Source organism: Macrotis lagotis, chromosome 1, assembly GCF_037893015.1.
Source record: "Macrotis lagotis isolate mMagLag1 chromosome 1, bilby.v1.9.chrom.fasta, whole genome shotgun sequence".
In the NCBI taxonomy this organism is placed as follows: Eukaryota; Metazoa; Chordata; class Mammalia; order Peramelemorphia; family Peramelidae; genus Macrotis; species Macrotis lagotis.
In genome coordinates, this window is record NC_133658.1 from 559,294,545 (window position 1) to 559,316,546 (window position 22,002).

The following is a 22,002-nucleotide window of genomic DNA, read 5'->3' on the forward strand; positions in this document are numbered from 1 at the left end:
CTTATTTGCTCTTCCTATTGATTTGTCTTATATGTGTCATGTCAAGATTCCATGAGGGTCCAATGGCTCCCACTTTGAATACTGTTGATCAACAGATACCATGGAATTAGGATAAGAGGCACCTAGTTAGAAGGAGACATCATAATCTAAAATCTGGGGAGGAGACTAACTTTGGGGTTCATACAGAGAGGAGTCTTTTATTCTAAGAAGTTAGGGGTGAGAGCAGAAAGTAACTTCTCAGATCCATGACTCACTAACATGAGTAAGGTATAAGAATAACCAAGAATAACCAAGATTGGAAATTTTAGGTGTGGTTGTCATAGACCTCTAATTCCAAAATTGAATATCTCTAGATAAATTCTGGAGAACTGAGATGAAACAGACTTACTAGTTGAATTCATAGGAAGGGAAACTAAAAATATAGATTAGGTATAAATGAGAAGAGGATTGAATGCCTTTCAACTGTTTCCTCAAAACCAAGAAGAAACCATAAAACTTCGTCATATTATTACTCTTTCCCACTATATACATAACTAGCATTTATATCATATTTAAGGTTGCAAATAACTTTACACAAACATTACTTCATTTTGTCATCACAACTACTTTGTGAAATAGATGCTATCATTACGCTCATTTTAGAGATCAAGAACCTGAAGAGAAGGGATCTACTCAGGTTAGTAAGAATCTAAGGCTAAATTTGAATTCAGATTTTTGACTTGAATTTCCACACCATTATATTTTATCTATAGTGTTTTGTAGTTCATTCCTTTTAATAACACTTAAGGATTGTCATAATGTTATAAGGGAATAGAGTGAAGAGGTAAATGAAGGTTTTCCTTATTTATTTTTATTTATTTTTTATCTAAGGCAATGGGGTTAAGTGACTTGGCCAAGGTCACACAAGTAGGCAATTATGTTTCTCAGGCTGGATTTGAATTGAATTCAGATCCTCCTGACTCTGGGGCTGGTGCTCTATCCATTATGCCACCTAGCTGCCCCTGAAGGTTTTACATCTATCTATCTATCTATCTATCTATCTATCTATCTATCTATCTATATACTTAGGAGAATATTCTAGCTAGTTGAATCTTGAACTGATTGGTATGATAGTGAAACAATAACATGACATTGAAGGTTGGGAGAGGAATGAAGGGAGTTATTAATACTAATAATAGTTATAGTTAACAATTATATAGTGTTTACTGAGCACTTGTCAATGATTATTTCATTTGATCCCCATAAGAGCCTTGGAAGGTAGGTTGTATTATTATTCTCATGTCACAGATGAGGAAACTGAGATAAAAAGAAGTCAAGTGACTTTCAAGATCACATAGCTAATAAATATCTGATATATTTGATGCAAGATTTGAACACATATCTTCTTGATTTCAGGCCTGGCATTTATCTTTTGTACCAACTATGTTAGTTATAAACTTCTAGTTAGCTAAAAATGAGCTATAAGCCCCTCAGCCCCAGGAACCCAGACATTGAAACCAGGCTTAGGACTAAACTCAGTCACTTTGGAGGTGTTCTTGATTCCCTAGCTACTAGTACCTTCCCCTGAAAATTTGTATTTATTTTAAATATACTAATATATGTACATGTTATTTCTTTCAACAGAATTTTAGCCTCTTTGAGGGAAGGGACTGTTGTGATAATTTATCAATGTATCCTTAGCACTTAGTATAGTGTTTGAAGTTTAGTAGGCACTTAATATGTGATTATTGATTGATTAATGGCTATCCTTCATTTTATTATTGCTATTTTTAATACTACTGAAAGACTAGAAGGAATTATTTTTAAATACAAGAATAAAAAACACTTAATGGAAGGGCTAAGAACTTGGCCATGAAGCATCCAAAGAGATAGAAGTGACCAAGGTAAGAGAAATACTGACAGAATATCAAATGTAACCAATGGAAATTAAGTGCTACAAAAGAAGAAAGGATCATAGACTTAGAGAAAGAGGGAAGAGCAGAAAGGCAGAGAGAGAGAGAGAGAGAGAGAGAGAGAGAGAGAGAGAGAGACAAAGAGAGAGAGACAGAGAGAGACAGAGAGAGACAGAGAGAGAGTCAGAGAGACAGGGAGACAGAGAGAGAGACAGAGAGATGGAGAGACAGAAAAAGGGACAAAAAGAGAAGGAGAGGAAGAGAGAGAGAGACAGAGACAAAACAAGACAGAGTCAAAGACAGAGACAGAGAAGGAGAGACAAAAAGACAAACAAAGAGAAAGAGAAACACACATACAGACACACACACACACACACACACACACACACACACACACACACACAAACACACCCCACTAGAAGAATTGTTAGAAGTCATCTAGGCACACCTGTTTTACTGATGTGTAAATTATGATATCTAAGTTTAAGTGACATCTAAATAGATGAGGAGGCAGGTTAGGAACTAGGTTATTTCAATACAAAATCTTTCAGCTGTAACATTGTGACTCACGTGTCTATGCCTAACTTTGTCTCTGGCTCTTTGTTTCTGCTCTCTCTCTCTCTTAGTTTCTCTGCCTCTTCCTCTCTTTCTTTGTTTCTGTCTCTCTGTCTCTTTTTCTTCCCCTTTACTTCTTCTGTTGAACAGAAGTTGTAAGAATTTGAGGTAGTTATCAGTTGGGAAAATGCCCTTGTATACAGAATTGAAGTTTTTACCTAACAAAGGTAGGATTAGAGCTTCCTTATCTTTGCACAAGACCAGGAATGATCTCTCTGGGCACCTCCATATTAGGTAGTGGATACTATTGTCAAGTTATTTTCTTTCCATGTTCCCCATCAGCTAGAAAATTAAATAACCCTGGGAGCTGAAAAAAATAGATAGTGGAGCCATCTGTCTAAAGGTGCCTGTCAGCCTTGGAATCAAAATGTATATGTCAATGCTTTAAATACTTTTGCCAGAGCAGAGGGAACATTAGCCAGCTCAATAATATTCATTGCAGGAAACTGTGGTAACAAATGGCTTTTCAATTTTCTGAGAGCTGTATAAAAGCTGTATGGCTTTTACTATAAAAAGTTCAGTTTTTTATTTTAAACTGAAAAAAAAAGACACAACAAAAAACCCCCAAACCTTCCAATTTCATCCACTCTGACAGCTGTAAATGAGGCAAGGTAGTTTTCTTGATCATTACCTTCAATCAATGTAATGTTTCTCTTCTACCTCTCTGCCATGTATGACATTTTCTTTGCTGGTGTCAGTGTGTCAAAACATTTTCCCTAAATACTTAACTGGCTTTGTTCTAAACCAATAGGATGAATTCACTCCATTTGTAAGAAGCTGCATCACAACCTGCCATCAGAGCTGAAATGCAGAGTGTTTGTATTAGGACAACATGAAAAATTTCATGTCCCATTTATTTAAATTAATTTTGCCAGTGATCTCTGTCTAGGGAAAGAGACTGAGAAAAGCATTTTTCCAATTTGAAGTTCATTCAGACTTCAGACATACCCTGGTTTGAGAAAACTTGATTTAAGAAGTAAAAGAATAACTTGAAGAACACAAAGAAGAGATGATTATTTGCCTTACAAGCCAATTCTTTTAGCTTATAAAAGAAAGTCTTTGGAGAAGCTCCTTAAAAAGTCATTTCCCTAGAATATCTAATTGTTTGATGGCTCACTCTGGTTGGCAGAGCAGGGAAGGTAGCGTATTTTTAAAGAAATTTTGTATTAAAGGGGTTCCATCTAGGTGGCCCAGTGAATAATCAGGAAGTCATCTTTGTGAGTTCAGATCTGACCTCAGATACTTACTAACTAATGTGACCCTGGGCAAGCCTCTAAACCCTGTTTGCCTCATTTTTCTCAACTGTAAAATAAACTAGAGAAGGAAATTCCAATTCTAATATCTCTCCCAAAAAACTCTAAAATAAAGTCACAAAGAGTTGGGTGTGACTGAAAAAAACAACTGAACAACAATCATGAGTTACATTAAAATGGAAGTTACATAGGAGGGGCAGAGATTTTCATGGAAGTATCATAAATGAGAGATGTCTCTGAATGAGGTTGTAAGTACTAGACCAGAGTTGGGGGGGGGGGGAGATTCATACTGATTGGAATTCCCATATTTTCAGAATGTCAGATTTAGGAGGAGCATTGAATATTCCCTAGACTACCTAGTTCACTTTACAGATGAGGAGAGAGAGACCTACACAGGTTATTAAGTAATTTAATCATGGTAACACAGAAAGGAGTAGAGCAGGCTTTGAACCCAGGCTATCAATTCCAAATTTAATAATCTTTTCATGACATCAGGCAGAGGTAACAGATTTCTCCAAGGTCATCCAGTAGTAAGCAACAGAACCAAGATTTGAACCCAGGCCTTTTAACTCTAAATCCAGGACTGGCGGCACCCAGGTGGCATAGTGGATAGAGCACCAACCCTGGAGTTAGGAGGACCTGACTTCAAATATGACCTCAGACACTTAATACTTATTTAGTCATGTGACATTGGGCAAATCACTTAACCCCACTGTCTTACAAAAAAAAATTCAGGGCCTTTTTCTACTATATTAAACTTCTAATATGTAATAAGCTCTGACTATTGAGAAGAAAGCATTTTTCAATCTTTAAAGTAATATATAAATATGAATTATCATAATTCATGGCACAACCATTGTTAGCAATCTTGCTATGATGATCAGTGATGATGAGAAGGATTCACATCTGTTGGAAAGCACACCTTGGGACAACACAAGTTTTCTACATTGCCTTCAAGATCTAATACAAAATCCTCTGTTTGATATTATAAACCCATTATAACCTAATCACCTACTTTTCTAGTCTTCTTAACATCTTATTCTCCAATATTTTTCCTCAGACTGGTGACATTGACTTCCTGACTATTCCACACCAAGGCACTTCATTTTTTAGCTCCAGGAAATTTTATCTGGCTTTTCCCTTTGATGGAATATTATCTCTACTCATCTCTTGTCTCCTGGTTTCCTGACTCCCTTTAAATCCCAACTAAAGTCCCACCTTCTATAGGAAGCTTTCCCCAGCCCCTCTTAATTCTAGCACCTTCCTTCTGTTAATTTATTCTGTTCAGGGAGGATTGGCACCTTTGGGTGTGAGTACTTGCCAAAGCCTTTTCAGGGTCACTTAGCCATCTTTAGTTTTCACCTGTCATCCAACTCTTACCTGTGGCTACTAGAAGCTGTAGCATGTACATTGGCCACACCATGATAAAACCATCTCAGCAGACAGGCTAAACAAGATTGAGGATAACTGGTGGGATTCGTGACTTAGGAGGGTGTCAACTCCAAGCATGTAAAAACTTTCCCCTGAAAAATGAGCAGATTAGAATAATTTGCTCCTGAAGCAGGTGCTGTGAAATGCTTAGAGCTTAGTCAGACATCGAAGATGCCAAGGTCATCTATTGTATCACCAGTTGTGACTTTTGTCTTACTCTGGAAGACTCTGGAAGAGAGAGTGAGGCTGACAACTTAGTGCAACTGCTTCACTTTTATACAATTCACTTGCTAGTCAAGAAACCACTCTGTCATGTAATTGGTTCTTTTCAAAAATGAAGGACAAGCAACAATTTTTCTCTCAGAGCCTAGAGCAATAAAAAATTATCTGTCCAAAAACTGAACAATTGATAGAAGATCCATAGCAGATATGGTAGAGAAATATGAACTACCATTGCTATAACTAAGAGAATTTGGGGCAGATGGTGGTTATAGGCTAGGGGAGAAATAAGGAAGTCAGCTTTTGAGATGAACAATAGAGAAAGAAAAGGGATACTTTCATTGGGAGGAAGGAAATCTTTATTATGTACTATGTTTCAGACATTCTACTTGGTGCTTTATAAATATCTCATTTGATACTTGACTGATGGATGAAAGTGGGGATGTGGAGATAAGATGTTTCATATATACTGGGTTAGACACAAATGGCTATGGAGGAAACATTTTTTTAAAACTGGGCTTGTAGTTTTATTGGTATAGGAAACCTCTAATGAGGAAATTTCTACCAAAGCAGGTCTGCAGCTACTTTGCAATTTATAACATCAGAGTTTCTTGAAGATACTGAGAGACAGTGAGTTGCCCCTGGTCACAAACCAGTATGAGCCAAGATGGAACCTGAACTCAGATCTTCCTGATTTAGAGGGTTAATGTTATCTCACTAGGTCAGTTTTGGTTGTCAGTGTGGAAACATAAGGGGAAAAATATAAAAGTTAGAAGATATCATCTAGGTGTGAGTAACTCTAATAGCAGTCAGACCAGGGAAACAGGTTTCAATATTCTGTCCTTTCATTTTGCCAAAGACTCTGCTAGATGATAACAAATTCTAATCAGCTAGTGACCTGAATGGGTTGTTAACAACAACCATGTATTGTGGAAGGGATTTCTAGGCCTCCTATGTTAGATTTACATGGGGATTGTCTATATATTGTGAAGGACTATATAAATATACAAACCTCCATTTGGCTTTTAAAACTGTTGCCTAGTATCTTCTGGCCTTTGCAATCTTCCTATACTTTATTCTTCTCCATGTACTGCTATAATTCTGTGACACTATGCTGCCTGTTTTACTAGCTGTTTTCGTTTCTGGAATTTTCTTCCTAGTTATTGCTATCTCTTGGTTTCTCTGGTGTTACTGAAGTCTCAGCTAAAATCCCACCTTTTGCAAACAGCATTTTCCCATCCTTTTCAATGCTTGTACATTTTTTACTCTGTGATTACCTTCAATTTCTCATGTTTTTATAGTTAAATCTGTATTAGTACTATATCTCTAACCACATCTATGTACATCTGTATATATGTATGCATATCTATCTATCTATTGATATATCTATATGTACATACATATATAGCTATTTTATTGTTGCTCATTTGTTTCAGTCACATTCAGCTCTTTGTGACCCCATTTGGGGTATTAGAGTAGTTTGTTATTTTCTTCTGCTGTTTGTTTTACAGATGGGGAAACTGAGGCAAACTGTGTTAAGCAACTTGTCCAGGGTCATTTCAGTGTCTGAGGCAAGATTTGAATTCAGGAAGATGAGTCTTCCTGACTTCAGGGTCATCAATCTATCCTCTACACTATCTAGCTGTACATCTCTTCCTACACCTATTTCCATGCTTAAACGTATATACTTATATCTATACCTCTGTCTATATCTGAATTGTATGTACATAATTGTTTGAATATTTTTCCCCCATTAGAATGTGAGCTCCTAAAGACAGGGATGGTTTTTGCTTTGTGTGTGTGTGTATGTGTGTGTGTGTGTGTGTGTGTGTGTGTGTGTGTGTGTGTGTGTTTCCCATAGTGTTTAGCATAGAGCAAGGACTTCATTAATTCAAGTTGACTGACTTTTTGGTGGAAAAAACTTCAGAGGTCATTTAGTCTAAAACATTCATACAGAAATCTCCTCTATTATATCTCCTCAAGTGACCAATTACACATGAAGACTTTCAGGGAATACTCACACCCATTGTGGCCAACCATTCCACCATTTTAAATAGTTCTTAAATGTTAAGAAGTGACTTTCATGAATAGGAAGGATAGAAAGAAATCGAGAAGCATGTCCTGGATGAATCAAGTAAAATTAATTTTTCATCATATACCTTTACCATAGAATTGGAAAATCATATTGACTGTAAGAGAAGACAATTTTTCTGACTAGAATAGGTTCCAATTAATTATGCTTGTTTTGTTGGTTTTTGGCCAGGTGGAATAGTGGACAGAGGGCTGACTTTGGAGTCAGGAAAACTTGAGTTTGGTTTGGCCTCTAATATATGATGACAATGTGACTCTAGGGAAGCCACTTAACTCCTCAATATTCTAAGATTCTAAGTCTTTAAGACTATAAGTTGTAAAGAAAGCTGGCTCAAAATTAACCTAGTGAGATAACACTCTAAATTAAGAAGATCTGAGTTCAAGTACCATTTTGGCTCACACTGGTTTGTGACCCTGGGTAACTCACAGTCTCTCTGTGTCTTCAGGAAACTCTCTGATGCTATAAATTATAAAGTAGCTGCAGATTTGCATTGGTAGAAGTTTCCTCACTGGAAGTTCCCTATACCGGACTCTTAAGTTTTTAAGACTAGAGGTGGCAACTAAAGGTGATATATTGGTGGTGCTGGTGAATTTCTTTATTGGTCTAGTTCTTATCTCATCACTGGATCTTGTTCTCTACCATTTCCTACCTCTTTTTCTAAGCTATACATTCTATGGTATGGCATTCTTTTTGTTGGTTCTAACCTCTGTTCAAAGAGGACATCTAATATCATATTTGACATCCAGTGGTCTTCTGATTAGGAAAAATGTCATAATCTTTCCAGTTTCCCTTAACTATTTAAAAAATATAGAATCATCATTTATAATGAGAGAGAGAGACAGAGAGACACACACACACACACACACACACACATACACACAGAGAGAAACAGTTAGAGAGAGACAGAGACAGAAACAAAGAGACCTAGAGAGAGAGAGACACAGAGAGAGGCAAAGAGAAAGAGACAGAGACAAAGAGAAGGAGAGAGAGACAGACAGAGAGAGAGAGAGAGAGACAGAGACAGAAGCAGAGAGACAGAGGCAGAAAAAGACAGTGAGAGACAGAGAGAGAGAGAGAAAGAGAGAGGGAGAAGGAGAAAGCAGATAGGCAATGTTTCATGCTCATTGTTATCTTGGGAAAGAAGACATGGGGAGGCACACGGTTGTATAGTCATCTGGAGTTTTTTGGCATTCCCACACATATAGCACGCTTTGGACATGGAAGTTCAAGCAGATGATGCCCCAGAGTTCACAAGTTCAGTGATGTCTTTTGAACTTGGCATCCTGTGATTGTTTTTAGAGAGTTCTGGGAGAGAGAAGTCAGAAGAGAAAAGGTCACAATGATCCATGTGACTGCTATATGGAAGGATGTGCAGATACAACATCAACTAGTTTATGGATGGTCACTGTCTCCCCTCCTCCTGTGAACTTCTCTCTTGGAAGATGGAGACCCAAAGAACAGTGAACCTTCATTTTGATATAGAAGTGAAGAGAGGGGCATGCTGATGAGATTGCAGAATAGAAAAAAAGACATCTTTGCTTTTCTTGCTTGTTAAAGGGTTAAAATCCAATATTTCTAAGTCTGTTTTGCTAGTAAATAATATCTTTTCATTTTGGGGAAAAAAACTGATCCTACTCTTCATTTCAGCTGCTTCCTTATAAATGATTTGTTCCCCAATTGCTTATCATCATTATTACTTATGAAGCTGTTTCTGCTTTATAAAAAAATGTTGACCCTGAAAATCCTTATCCAGTATGATTAATTACAGCAGCAAAGTAGTTGGAGAGATGGATGTTTCTAGAAAGAATGGCTCCACATAGTTACTTCAGAATCTTAAGGGAGAGATAATAAACCCTTAGTCAATTTGGAAGTCCTCTAGTCAAGACATAGTAATGTTATACCCTGGGATAAGCACAAATTTCTATAACCAAGTGAACCAATAAACTGAGAGAGAATAATATATGTGCTAGATGTAGTAAAGATAAGCCTCTGTGAGGGGAAAACACAACAAAAAAACAAAAAACAATAACGAAGTCAAACTTGGTTGAACATGGGGATTAGGTGAAATGAGTCTAGGTGTGCTACTCATCAAAATTCCAGCAAGTAGGGAAATTTTCCTTTCATTTCTTACATTACCTATAAGCTCTCTCTATGTGTCTGCTACAAGTCAGATAGGAGTCCTATCATTTTATTGTACTCTTGTCTTATGTCTTCACCCACTTTGAAATGTTACACTAAAATAATTTTCTAGGAAGAACCTTTAACTTTACCCTTAACTCCCTATCCACCCTCGCCAAACTTCACATACTTTGGTTTTTCTCCTATTTTTGACATTCCAAGTTGCAAGATAAATCTAATGGTTAGATCCAAGTGGAATCAACTATCTTGGTTGTCAGGGTTTAGGGAAGATTCACCTCACTTTTACTTGTGGCTCTAGGATGTTGAGGTTTACACAGTAGTCACACCTTGGTAAACTATTGGCAGTGGGCTAAACCAATAACTTTTCAAATTTTACCAAAGGACTCCTAATTATAGTTAGTATGGGATGGGCACTGCATTTGAACTCAGGAATATTTGAGTTTGAATCCTTCCTTAGACACCTATTAGCTTTGTGACCCTTGGCCAAGCACTTAATCTGGTTCTGCCTCAATTTCCTTTTCTACAAAATGGGACTGATGACAGTGTTCCCATCCAAAATCTGATGATAATAATAACTACAATAATAATGATGATGATTATAACAATAATACCATTTACCAACAAGAATTGTTGTATCAAGTAAGAGAAAAAAATGAAATATTTTGTGAGTTTTAAAGCTGTTTTTTATTTTTTTCTACTTCTGACATCATATGGTATGTCTCCTGCTGTTTTCTATCATTTATTGAACAATGTCTATACCCATGGTATGACAACTAGGCTACAATGAGGAGGCATGTGGGAAATTTTGTGGATGGAGTAGAGCCTCTCCCAAAGCTGTATGGGCTCCTGCAGTGTTTGTAACTTGTTTTTTTTCCAAAGCAAACAGATATAGCATAAGCCAAAGGCATTCTGGAAACAGAGTATGATTATGAAATTCTCTTTTCTCAACTCATATATCTAGAATTTAGAATTTAGCACTCCTGTGCCCAACAAAGCATTCCTTATCTCTCTCTCTCTCTCTCTCTCTCTCTCTCTCTCTTTCTCTCTCTGCAAGGAATAGAGATGAAGAGGGAGGTAACTACATAATAGTGCTTGCCACATAGTAGGTGATTAAAGAAGATTTATGAACTGATTTTATTATTGAATAATTTAGGTTATTGATTATCATCAATTATTTAGGATATTGAATGTTATTAAATAATTTAATGAATAATGAAGAATAAGCAGACATTAAATACTTACTTTATGCTAAGAACTACTTTAGGCACTGGAGCAGTTACTCTTAAGGAGTTTATGTTCTACTTAAGAAGAACAATATGCCCACAGATAAACTGATAATTATCTACAAAATAAATAAAAATATATTTCATAAGGAGGGCACTAAAGTTTAGAATACCCAATGGGAAGTGAGAGAAAACTCACAATGAAATAAGGAAACTATTAGATAATCTAAGGAGATTCTAAGTTTTAGCCAACTTTAAATTCAGAACTGGTCAAGGAATGGCTCCATTGGAAATTGAAGGGATGCCCATAATTCTTCTTTCTGAAAATGACTAATATGGAAATATATGTTTTAAATTTTTTTAATTACATAAATATTTTATTGGTTTTTCCAACTACATATGATGGTAGTTTTTACCAATCATCTTTTAGAAAGTTTGAGTTTTGCAATTTTTCTACGTTCCTCCCTTTCCCCAACCCCCCCCCCCCAACAGAAGACAGTCTGTTATAGGCTTCGAAATTGAATGTGTTGTGAGAGAAGAATCAGATCCAAAAGGAAGAAAGAAAATATTACAGATAACAAAATGACACAATACATAAGACAACTTATAAAAATTGAAGATAATAGTTTTTGGTCTTCATTTAAACTCCACAGTTCCTTCTTTGGATGTGGATGACATTTCCATCACAAGTCCCCTAAAATTGTCTCTGATTATGGCATGATGGAATGACCAAGTCCATCATGGTTGGTAGTTACATCATGTTGTTATTGTGTATAGTGTTCTTTTTTGTTCTGCTCATTTCACTGAGCATCATTTCTTGCAAGTCTTTCCAGGCTTTTCTGAAATCCCATACCTCATGATTTTATTTATTTTTTATTTATTTTTTGGATTTTTCAAGGCAATGGGCTTAAGTGACTTGCCCAAGGCCACACGGCTAGGTATTTATTAAGTGTCTGAGGTTGGATTTGAACCCAGGTACTCCTGACTCAAAGGCTGGTGCTCTATCCACTGCACCCCCCATCTGCCCCCTTCATGATTTTTTATAGAATAATAATGTTCTATTACACATAAACACATGTACACATGTACATATATACATGTCATAATTTGTTCAGTCATTCCCAATTGATGAGCACCCCCTCAATTTTTCAATTCTTTACCATTACAAAAGGGGTTCTATGAATATTTTTGTACATTTTTTTCATGATTTCTTTAGGATACAGATCCAGCAGTGGCATTGCTAGATCAAAAAGTATGCACCTTTTATTATCCTTTGGGCATAATTATGGAATTTTGTGTTACCTGATTGTATATTTATAACATTTATCAGATTAGTTGCTATATTAGGGTGCAGGGGGAGGCATGAGTGGTAGTGAAAAAACTTTGTGTAAATGAATGACAAGAAACCAAGATGATGTGAAACTAGAAAACTCCTGGAGTTTTTTAAAAAACAACTTTAAATGAAGTATCTCTAAATAGATCCTAAAGCAACAGAACTCACAAATCAATCAAACAAACAATTAAAAAACCCCAACATATTGAAATAAGTTCTTAACTCAAGATATTGTGGAAGAACTCCAGTAAAGGTCTGGCTAATGTGGGTAAAAGGGGTATATGGAGCAGTGTATTATGGGATAACTGGAAAGCCAATGGGATGCTTTTAGCCACAACACAGTTAAGCAAGCCAGTGGTGCAACAGGCCAACAGTGAGGATCCCAACCCCAACATGAAAGACAAAGTTTGAGTCCCAAGAATGCTAGTGCAATAGTTGGTACTGAATTGGGCTACCCCAATGCAGGGAAAATTGCAGGCACCTGAAACATCCCAGACAAGCAATAAATCAGGGATCAGACTCCCAGCCCCAGCACAAAATGCTCTGGAACTCCAGGAACACAGCTCAACTATCAAAATAAGCAACAAACAAACAAACAAACAAACAGACAAACAAAAACCCAACCCAACCAGAGAAAAGAAAAGTGCTAGCCATAAAAAAATACTATTCTGATAAGGACAATTAAAAATGCCATCTTAGAAATTAGTAACAAACTATCTACATGTGAAGTCTCAAAGGGGTTTCTGAATTGGTCTCAAAACCTAAAAGACCTCCTAGAAGAGCTAAAAAAAGATTTTAAAATCCAAAGAAGAGAGGAAAGAAGAAAAAATGGAGAAATGAAAGTCATGCAGGAGAATTATGAAAAACTGATGGAAAAAACCAATAATTTTAAAAAGTAAAATTGTCTAAATGAAAAAGAAATCAATTCCTAACAATTACAACTAGACAAATGGAAAGTAATGACTATATGCAACCAAGATTTCTTCAAACAAAACAAAAAGATAGAAAAAAATGGAAGAAAATGTAAAGTACTTCTTAGGAAAAACAATTAACCTGGAAAAATAGCTCAGAAGAGATAATTAAGAGATTATTGATCTACCTAAAGTCACAACCAGAATAAGAGCCTGGAAAATATCATGAAGGAAATTATCATAGGAAACTGCCCTCACATTCTAGTTTCTAATTAGTTTTGGGTCTATAGCTTCCTGGCCCAATATTGCATGTGATTTTTATTGCATTATGATCTGAGAAAGATGTATTCACTATTTCTGCCTTTCCGCAATTGATTATTAGGTTTTTATGTCCTAGTACATGGTCAATTTTTGTGTAAGTGCCATGTACTGCAGAAAAAATGTATATTCCTTTCTATCCTCATTCAATTTCCTCCATAAGTCTATCATATCTAGGTTTTCTAACAATCTTTTTACTTCATTAACTTCCTTCTTGTTTATTGTATATTTAGATTTATCTAAATCTGAGAGCAGGAAGTTGAGGTCTCCCATGAGTAGAGTTTTGCTGTCTATTTCTTCCTGTAACTCCTTCAACTTCTCCTCTAAGAATTTGGATGCTATACTATTGGTTGCATACATATTTAGTATTGAAATCACTTTATTATCTATGGTACCTTTTATGGTACCATATGGTACCTATCATTTAATGATATCTATTTTTGCAGCTGCTTTGTCTAAGATAAGGATTGCTATTCCTGCTTTTTTCACTCCAAATGAAGCAAAATATATTTTGTGCCCACCTTTTATCTTTATTCTATGTGTATCTCTCTGCTTCAAATGAGTTTCTTGTAAGCAGCATATTGTAAGATTCTGTTTTTTTTGTTTTTTGTTTTTTTTAGGTTTTTGCAAGGCAAACAGGGTTAAGTGGCTTGCCAAGGCCACACAGCTAGGCAATTATTAAGTGTCTGAGACCAGATTTGAATCCAGGTACTCCTGACTCCAGGGCTGGTGCTTTATCTACTGCACCACCTAGCCCCCCCCCCCCTTTTTAGGTATATGTCTTAATGTAATGAGATTTACCCATTCAGCTTCCTCCATCCTCCCATCTCTTTACTGTCCCCCCTTTTAAGGAGGTATTGTTTTAAAATCATTCTATTTGAGTCATAGAAAGGTCATGTGTGTCCATCACTTCTGGCTAAGTATATTCTCTGTAATAGAATTATAGTTATTGAGAGTTATTAGTGTCTTTCTCCCAGGTAAGGATATAGCCAGTTTCATTTTATTGGATAACAGTTTCTTGAGTAAGTCATGAGTGTCCATCACTTCTGGCTAAATAAATTCTCTCTAATAGAGTTACAATTCTTGAGAGTTAGTAATGTCTTTCTCCCAGGTAGGTATATAGCCAGTTTCATCTTACTGGATAGCAGATTTTACTTTTTTTAGTCTCTTTCAATTACCTTTTCAATTGTTTCTTGAGCCTCCTGCTTGAAGTTCAAATTTTCTATTAATCTATGATCTTTTCATCAGGAAAAGTTTGAAGTCACCTATTTCATTAATTGTCCATCTTTTGCCCTGGAAGAAATTTTTTTTTTGCCGGTTAATGAATTCTTGGCTATATTCCAAGCTCCCTTGCTTTTTGAAATATTGCATTCCAAGCCCTTTGATCCCTTAATGTTGATATAGTCAGGTCCTGTGTAATCCTTACTGTGGCTCCTTGGTATCTAAATTGTTTCTTTCTGGCTGCATGCAGGATTTTCTCTTTTATCTGATAGCTCTGGAATTTGTTCACAATATTCTTTGGTATTTTCATTTTGGGATCTCTTTCCAGAAGGGATCAATGTATTTTTTCAATAACTATTTTGCCCTCTGGTTCCATGATATCAGGGCAGTTTTCCATTACTAAATCCTGTATTATTAAGTTCAGACTTTTTTTCTCTTCACTATTTTCAGGAAGATCAATAATTCTTAGGTTATCTCTCTTTGATCTAGTCTTGAGGTCAGTGGTTTTGCTGATGAGATATTTTACATTTTTTCTATTTTTTCAATTTTTTGGTTTTGTTTAACAGATTCTTTTTTTTAGTGGAAATTTGTTGTTCACAACCTTTATTTTAAAATTATTACAAAAAGTGTAAAAAATCCAGCTAAACCAGAAATTTGAGATTTCTTCCCTTTAGGTTTTCACAAGTCAATGCTCATTTCTCCAATTCTGTTTTACTTCAGCTTAAAAAAAGTAATTACCCCTTTTTTCCAGTCTGATTAAAGAGGTGCAAGTGTGCCCCAAATAGCTTGGAATAAATACATGAGGCAAAAAGCTGTAAAGCTGAGTGCATGCAAACAGATTCTATCAGAAAGTCTCAGAAATAAACAAAGTGAAAATAAGAACTGTTGGCATGAATTTAACATTTCCTTTTAGTCATCTTTGTCTTTTGCTCCCTGTTTAAGAATGCATGTGAACTCTATATAATTGAAATTTCCCTTTTTTTGTCAATAGGTGCTTCTCTATACAGCTCATCTACTTCTTCATCTGTGAATCTGTCTCCCATTGTTGTCAGCAATTCTCTCAAGTAATCTTCCTGAATGGTGCCTGTTGCTTCTTCATCAAAGCAAGCAAAAGCATTTCTGATGACATCTTCTGGATCTGTTCCATTTAACTTTTAGCCAAACATTGTGAGAAACATCGTAAAATTTATAGGCCCTGGAGCTTCATTCATCATGGCATCTAGGTACTCATCAGTTGGATTCTTTCCTAAGGAAGCAAGCATATCATGTAAATCTTCCTTGTCAATGAAACCATCTCTGTTCTGATCAATCATATTGAAAGCCTCTTTGAATTCCTGAATCTGTGATTGATCAAACATAGCAAATACATTTGAAGTTACGCGCTGAGGGCATTTCTTGGTGTTCCTTGTCTTTGCCCTTTTGCTCGACATGTTGACTGTTAATTCCTGCAGCGGCACAGGACTGGGAACAATGGAGAAACTGCGACGCACCTTGGAGCACCGCAGGACAGGAGGCAGCGGTGGCCTCTACGTGACTCGGCCCTCAGCTCCCGGCGGCCCCTGTTTAACAGATTCTTGTTGTCTCATGTCTTGTTGTCTCTTGTTGTCTCTTGTTGTATCATTGGTTTCCACAGACTCCATTATTTTTTTAGAGAAGAGTTTTCTTCATTTACCTTTTGCAATTCCTTTTCCAGTTGATCAATTCTATTTTTGTAAGAGTTTTCCATTTGACCAATTGAGGTTTTGAGTTTTTTCTTTTTGCATTTGTCCAATTGTATTTTCCAAGGATTTGTTTTCTTGTTGCAAGGTGTTAATGTTCTCTTGGGTTTCTTTTCCCAAATTTTCCAATTGATTTTTAAACTCCTTCTTGATTTCTTCAAGGAAGTCTTTCTGTGCTGGAGACCAAATCATATTCTCCTCAGAGTTTCTAGGTCTCTCTGAGTTAGGGTCTTTAACTTCCAGGCATTTTTCTATGGACACCCCACCTCCTTCCACTGGCCTCTTCATTCTCCTAAGTTCTTGTGTTGGGGGAGGAGCTGGTTCACCAAGGTTTGGTTTTGTGATCCCTAGAGGGTCTAGTAACTCCAAGTGGGCTGGCCAGTAGAGGGTGCTAGAAGCTTTGCTCACTGAGTTTAAGAACTCCTCCTGGGCAGTAGGGGGTGCTAGAGGCTGCTCTTCCACAAAGCCCCAGACCATCAGTCCTACAGTCAATACCTCCAAGCTCCAGTTGGTTCTCAGACCACGGCTCCCATAATGAATACCTCTGCACCAGTTCACTTACGATCCTCAAAGACAGACCTTGAGGTAGGTGTTCTCTTAGTTTCTTTTTCTGGATTTTGTTGACTAGATTTCTATTAAGAGGTTTATTTCATATTATGTGTGAGGGAAGATCAGGAGACCTTAGCACATGATCTATCTTCTCTCTGCTATCCTAGTCAGAAGTTTGCCCTCACATTCTAGAATGAGAAGATAAAACAGTTCTTGAAAGAATTCATTGATTCCCCCCAGTAAGAGATTACAAATAAAACTTCAAGGAATATTATGATCAAATTTCAGAATTTTCAGCTAAAGGAAAAAAATACTGCAAACTGACAAAAAAGATGATTACAGCTATTGAAATTTCTCTTCTATCAGGATAATTAAAACGACTACTTTGAGAGAGTGTGGGAATACAAGACAGGTTTAAAACAAGACAGAAAAAAAGATTATATTGGGAGAATAAAGTGGTGGCATTAGAGGATAATTAACAGCACATGAAGAGCACAAAGGACCTATTTTAGTAGAGGGGGAAAAAGGGAGAGTATAAACATGAGTAAATCTCAATAGATTTGGCTCAAAAGATAAATGATATACATTCTCAACTGGATTTAGAAATGTATGTTACCAGGACTTCTAGGGTGGAGTCAAGATGACAGCATGAAGCTAGGATGGTACAGGAGCTTTTTCCTACACAAAGCTAAATTAAGTCTCTGCATAAACATTAAGGTTATAGATTCCACTAAGTAAAAGACAAGATCCAAAGAAGTTTTCAATGTTCGACATCAAGAAGGATCTTCAGTGAAGGTCTGTCTCTTTGGGGGAATTGGGGAAATAAAACTCAGAAAGGCAAGAGAGCATGAAAGCCAATGGGAGGTTTTTGGCCACAGTGCAGTCCAGGTCCCAAGAGGGAGCAAAAGACAGGGCTGGGTTGGGGACAAACCACTTCATAGTCAGAACCTGGACATTAGGGATGAAATAAATCTCTGCAAAGGCAAGGTGTGGACTACAGGGGCAACATATTGGCCAACAGAAAGCCAGGAATCAGATTCCAGTTCCAGCATAAAATGTTTGAGTCTATACTCCATATATCCCAAGATTAGAATTCAGACATTTCAATATGAGCAAAAAAAGCTAAAAAAGCACTCGTGATAGAAAGCTACTATGCGGATAAAGATGATAACAATGCCACTTCAGAAGGTGGACAAAATTACCCATGGGGTAATTACCCATAGGGGCAGTCTCAAAAGAGTCTATGAAATGGACACAAATCCAAAGGTTCATAGAAGAACTTAAAAAAGAATTTAGAAACCAAAATAGAGGAAGAAGAAAAATGGAAAAAAAAGAAATGAGAGTCATGCAGGAAAATTATTAAAAAAAATGATCAAAGAAATCAAGTCCTTTAAAAGTAAAAATAGTCAACTGGAAAAAAGAAGGTAACTCTTCAAAAATAAAATTGAGAAACTGAAAAAGAAAATATAAAAACTAATTGGAGAAAACAAAACTCTAAAAATTAGAATTGAATGAATAGAAACCAATGAATCTTCAAGACTAAAAGATTCCATCAAACAAAATAAAAAGGCTGAAAAAAATTGTACAAAACATAAAGTACCTTTTAAAATAAACAAATGACCTGAAAAATTGATCCAGGAGAGACAATTTATGAATGATTGATTTACTAGAAAGCCTAGATTTAAAAAGAACCTGGAACATATCTTGCAGGAAATATTCAGGGGAAACTATCCAAATCTGCTAGAGGAAGAAGAAAAAATAACCACTGAAAGAATACACAGAATTCCTCCAGAAAAAGATCCCAGTATAAATATTCCAAGAGCTTTTATAGCTAAATTCTAGAATTCTCAAATAAAGGAAAAAATACTGCAAGCAGCAAAAAGGAATCAATTTAAATTCAAAGGAAACACAATCAGATTTACATAGGACTTATCAACTTCAACACCGAAGGATCAGAGGACCTAGAATACTATATATTGAAAAATAAAGGACCTTGGATTACAATCAATAGTTTACTACTCTATAAAATTAAGCATATATTGTCAGGGGAAAAGATGGATGTTCAATGAAATAGAAGACTTCCAAAATTTCCTGATAAAAAGACCAGAACTGAACAGAGAATTCAATCACCAAATACACAACTCAAGAGATGCATAAAAATATAAAGAAAAATAGAAAGAAAAAAGCATAGTGAAACAAAAAAAATGTTAGTCAAGACCATCAAATTAACCAAGCTCTGATTGGCAGCCCCTGATTAATAGTGCTTGATTGATAAATAACACTAGGTGAAGAGGCACAAGGATGTGTGAACACTGACTAAATTCTATTCAAAAGATTTGGCCTAGAGAGGGAATGAGATATATTCCCACTTGGGTCTAAAAACCTTTTCTTCTCTGTAGGGAAACTTGGGGAGAAGGAAAAGAAAAGGGAAGAAGAAACTGATAAAAGGGAAGGCAAAGATGTTTGAAAATAAACTGAAAGTTAAATTTTAAAAAGAATAGTAAAATGGGAAAGGGAATAAAACTTTGGTGAAGTGGAATAAGAGGAAAGGAAAGAGAAAAATATAAATGGGGAAAGATAGCATAGAGGGAAATACAGAATTAGTATTCTTAACTTCAAATGTGAATGGAATGAGCTCTCCTAAAATGGAAGTGGAGAGCAGAAAGAATTAAAAACCAGAATCCTACAATATATTGTTTACAAAAAACATATTTGAAGCAGAGAGATACACACAGGGTAAAGGTAAAAGCAAAATTTATTATGCTTCAGTTGAAGTAAAAAAAATCAGGGATAGTGATCCTGATCTCAGATAAAAAAAAATCAAAAATGGATCTCGTTAAAAGGAATACAAAAGGAAATTGCATCTTCTTAAAAGGCATCACAGGTAATGAAGCTATATCATTATTAAACATGCATGCACCTCATCGTATAACATCCAAATTCCTAGAGAAAAAGCTGAGTGAATTACAAGGAGACAAAGACAACAAAACTTTAATAATGGGGGACCTCAACCTCCCTCTCTCTCAGAACTAGATAAATCTAATCACAAAATAAATAAAAAGGAAGCTAAGAATGTGAATAAAACCTTAGAAAACAAATATGATAGACCTCTGGTGAAAACTGGAAAAGGAGAAGAATATACCTTTTTCTTTGTTTTCCATGGCACTAATAAAAAAATTGACCACGAACTAGGGCATAAAAAAATCTTACAATAAAATGCAGAAAGGCAGAAATAATAAAAGAATACCTCTCAGATCATGATGCAATTAAAAACTTACATGTATTAAAGGGTCAAGGAAAGATAAACCGAAAATTAAATTAAATAACTTAAATAATAATTTAAATAATTAAATAACTTAATTTTAAATGAATCAAACAGCAAATCATAGAAATAATCAATAATTATATCCAAGAAAATGATAATAATGAGATACCATACCAAAATTTATGAGATGCAACCAAGGCAGTTTTGAGGGGATATTTTTTATCTCTAAATGCTTATGTGGATAAAATAGACAAAGAGGAGATCAATGAAATGGATATGCAAGTAAAAAAAAAAAAACAAAGTAGAGATCCCCAAATTAAATATCAAATTATAAATTCTGAAAATCAAGGGAAAGATTAATAAAATTGAAAGTATATTGATCTAATAAATAAAAACAAGAGTTAGTTTTATGGAAAAAACAATACAATAGATAAAACTTTGGTTTATCTGATTGAAAAAAAGAAAGAAGATAATCAAATTGCCAGTGTCAAAAATGAAAAGGGGTAACTAATGAACAATGAGGAGGAAATTAAAGAGACAATTCAAAGATATTTTGCTAAACTGTATGTCAATAAATTTGATAACCTGAGTGTAATGGTGGAATATTTACAAATATACAAACTGCTCAGATTAACAAAAGAGGAAATAAAATATTTAAGTAATCCCAAATTAGAAGAGTAAATTAAAGAAACCATCAATAAACTCCCTAAGAAAGTCTCCAGGTCCAGATGAATTTATAAATCAATATTACTAAACATTTAAGGAAACATTAATTCCTATTCTGCATAAACTATTTAAAAAGAATAGAAGAAAGGTTCTGCCACATTCCTTTTATGACCCCAATACAGTGCTGATACCTAAACCACTAGGAACTAAAACAAAATTATGGACCAATCTCCCTAATGAACATTGATGCAAAAATCTTAATTAAAATTTTAGCAAAGAGATTACAGCAAATTATTACTAGAGCTATATAGCATGATCAGGTAGGGTTTATACCAGGTAGGCAAGGATAGTTCAAAATTAGGAAAACACTCAAAATAATTGAACATATCAATAGTAATACCAACAGAAATCATTATCTCAATAGATGCTGAACAAAGCCTTTGATACAAATACAACATCCATTCCTATTAAAAGCTCTACAAATAAGTGGAATTTTCTTTAAAATAATAAATAGTATCTATCTAAAACCACCAACAAATATTATAAAGAATGGGGATAAAGTAGAAGCATTTCCAATAAGACCAGAAATGAATCAAGGCTGCCCATTATCACCATTACCATTCAATATAGTAATCAAAATGCTAGTGTTAGCAATAAGAGACGAAAAAGAAATTGAAGGTTTCAGAATTGGCAATGAGGAAGCAAAACTTTCACTCTTTGCAGAAGATATGATGGTATACATAGAAACTTGAATAAAATCATCTAAAAGCTACTTGGAAAAATTAAACAAATTTAGCAACTAGCAGGATATAAAATAAAACCACATAAATCACCGTCATTTCTATATATGAATAATAAAGCCCAAGAACAAGAGATAGAAAGAGAAATTACACTTCAAGTATCTGCAGACAATATTAAATAGTTGGGAATCTACTTCCCAAGGCAAACACAGAAACTGTATGAATATAGTTATAAAGTACTTCTCATCCAAATAAAGTCAGATCTAAACAATTGGAAAAATATGAATTGCTTATGGTTAGATTGAACTAATATAATAAAAATGGCAATTCTATTCAAATTAAATTACTTATTCAGTGCCATACCAATCAAATTACCAAATAATTTTACTGAACTAGATAAAATAGTAACAAAATTCA

General features: G+C 35.3%; 1 pseudogene; it reads right to left on the reverse strand.

Annotated features, from left to right (window-relative positions):
* Positions 1 to 15,427: 15,427 nt before the first annotated feature.
* LOC141521365 (myosin regulatory light polypeptide 9 pseudogene) lies at positions 15,428 to 16,077 on the reverse strand (annotated as a pseudogene).
* Between the last annotated feature and the right edge of the window lie 5,925 nt (positions 16,078 to 22,002).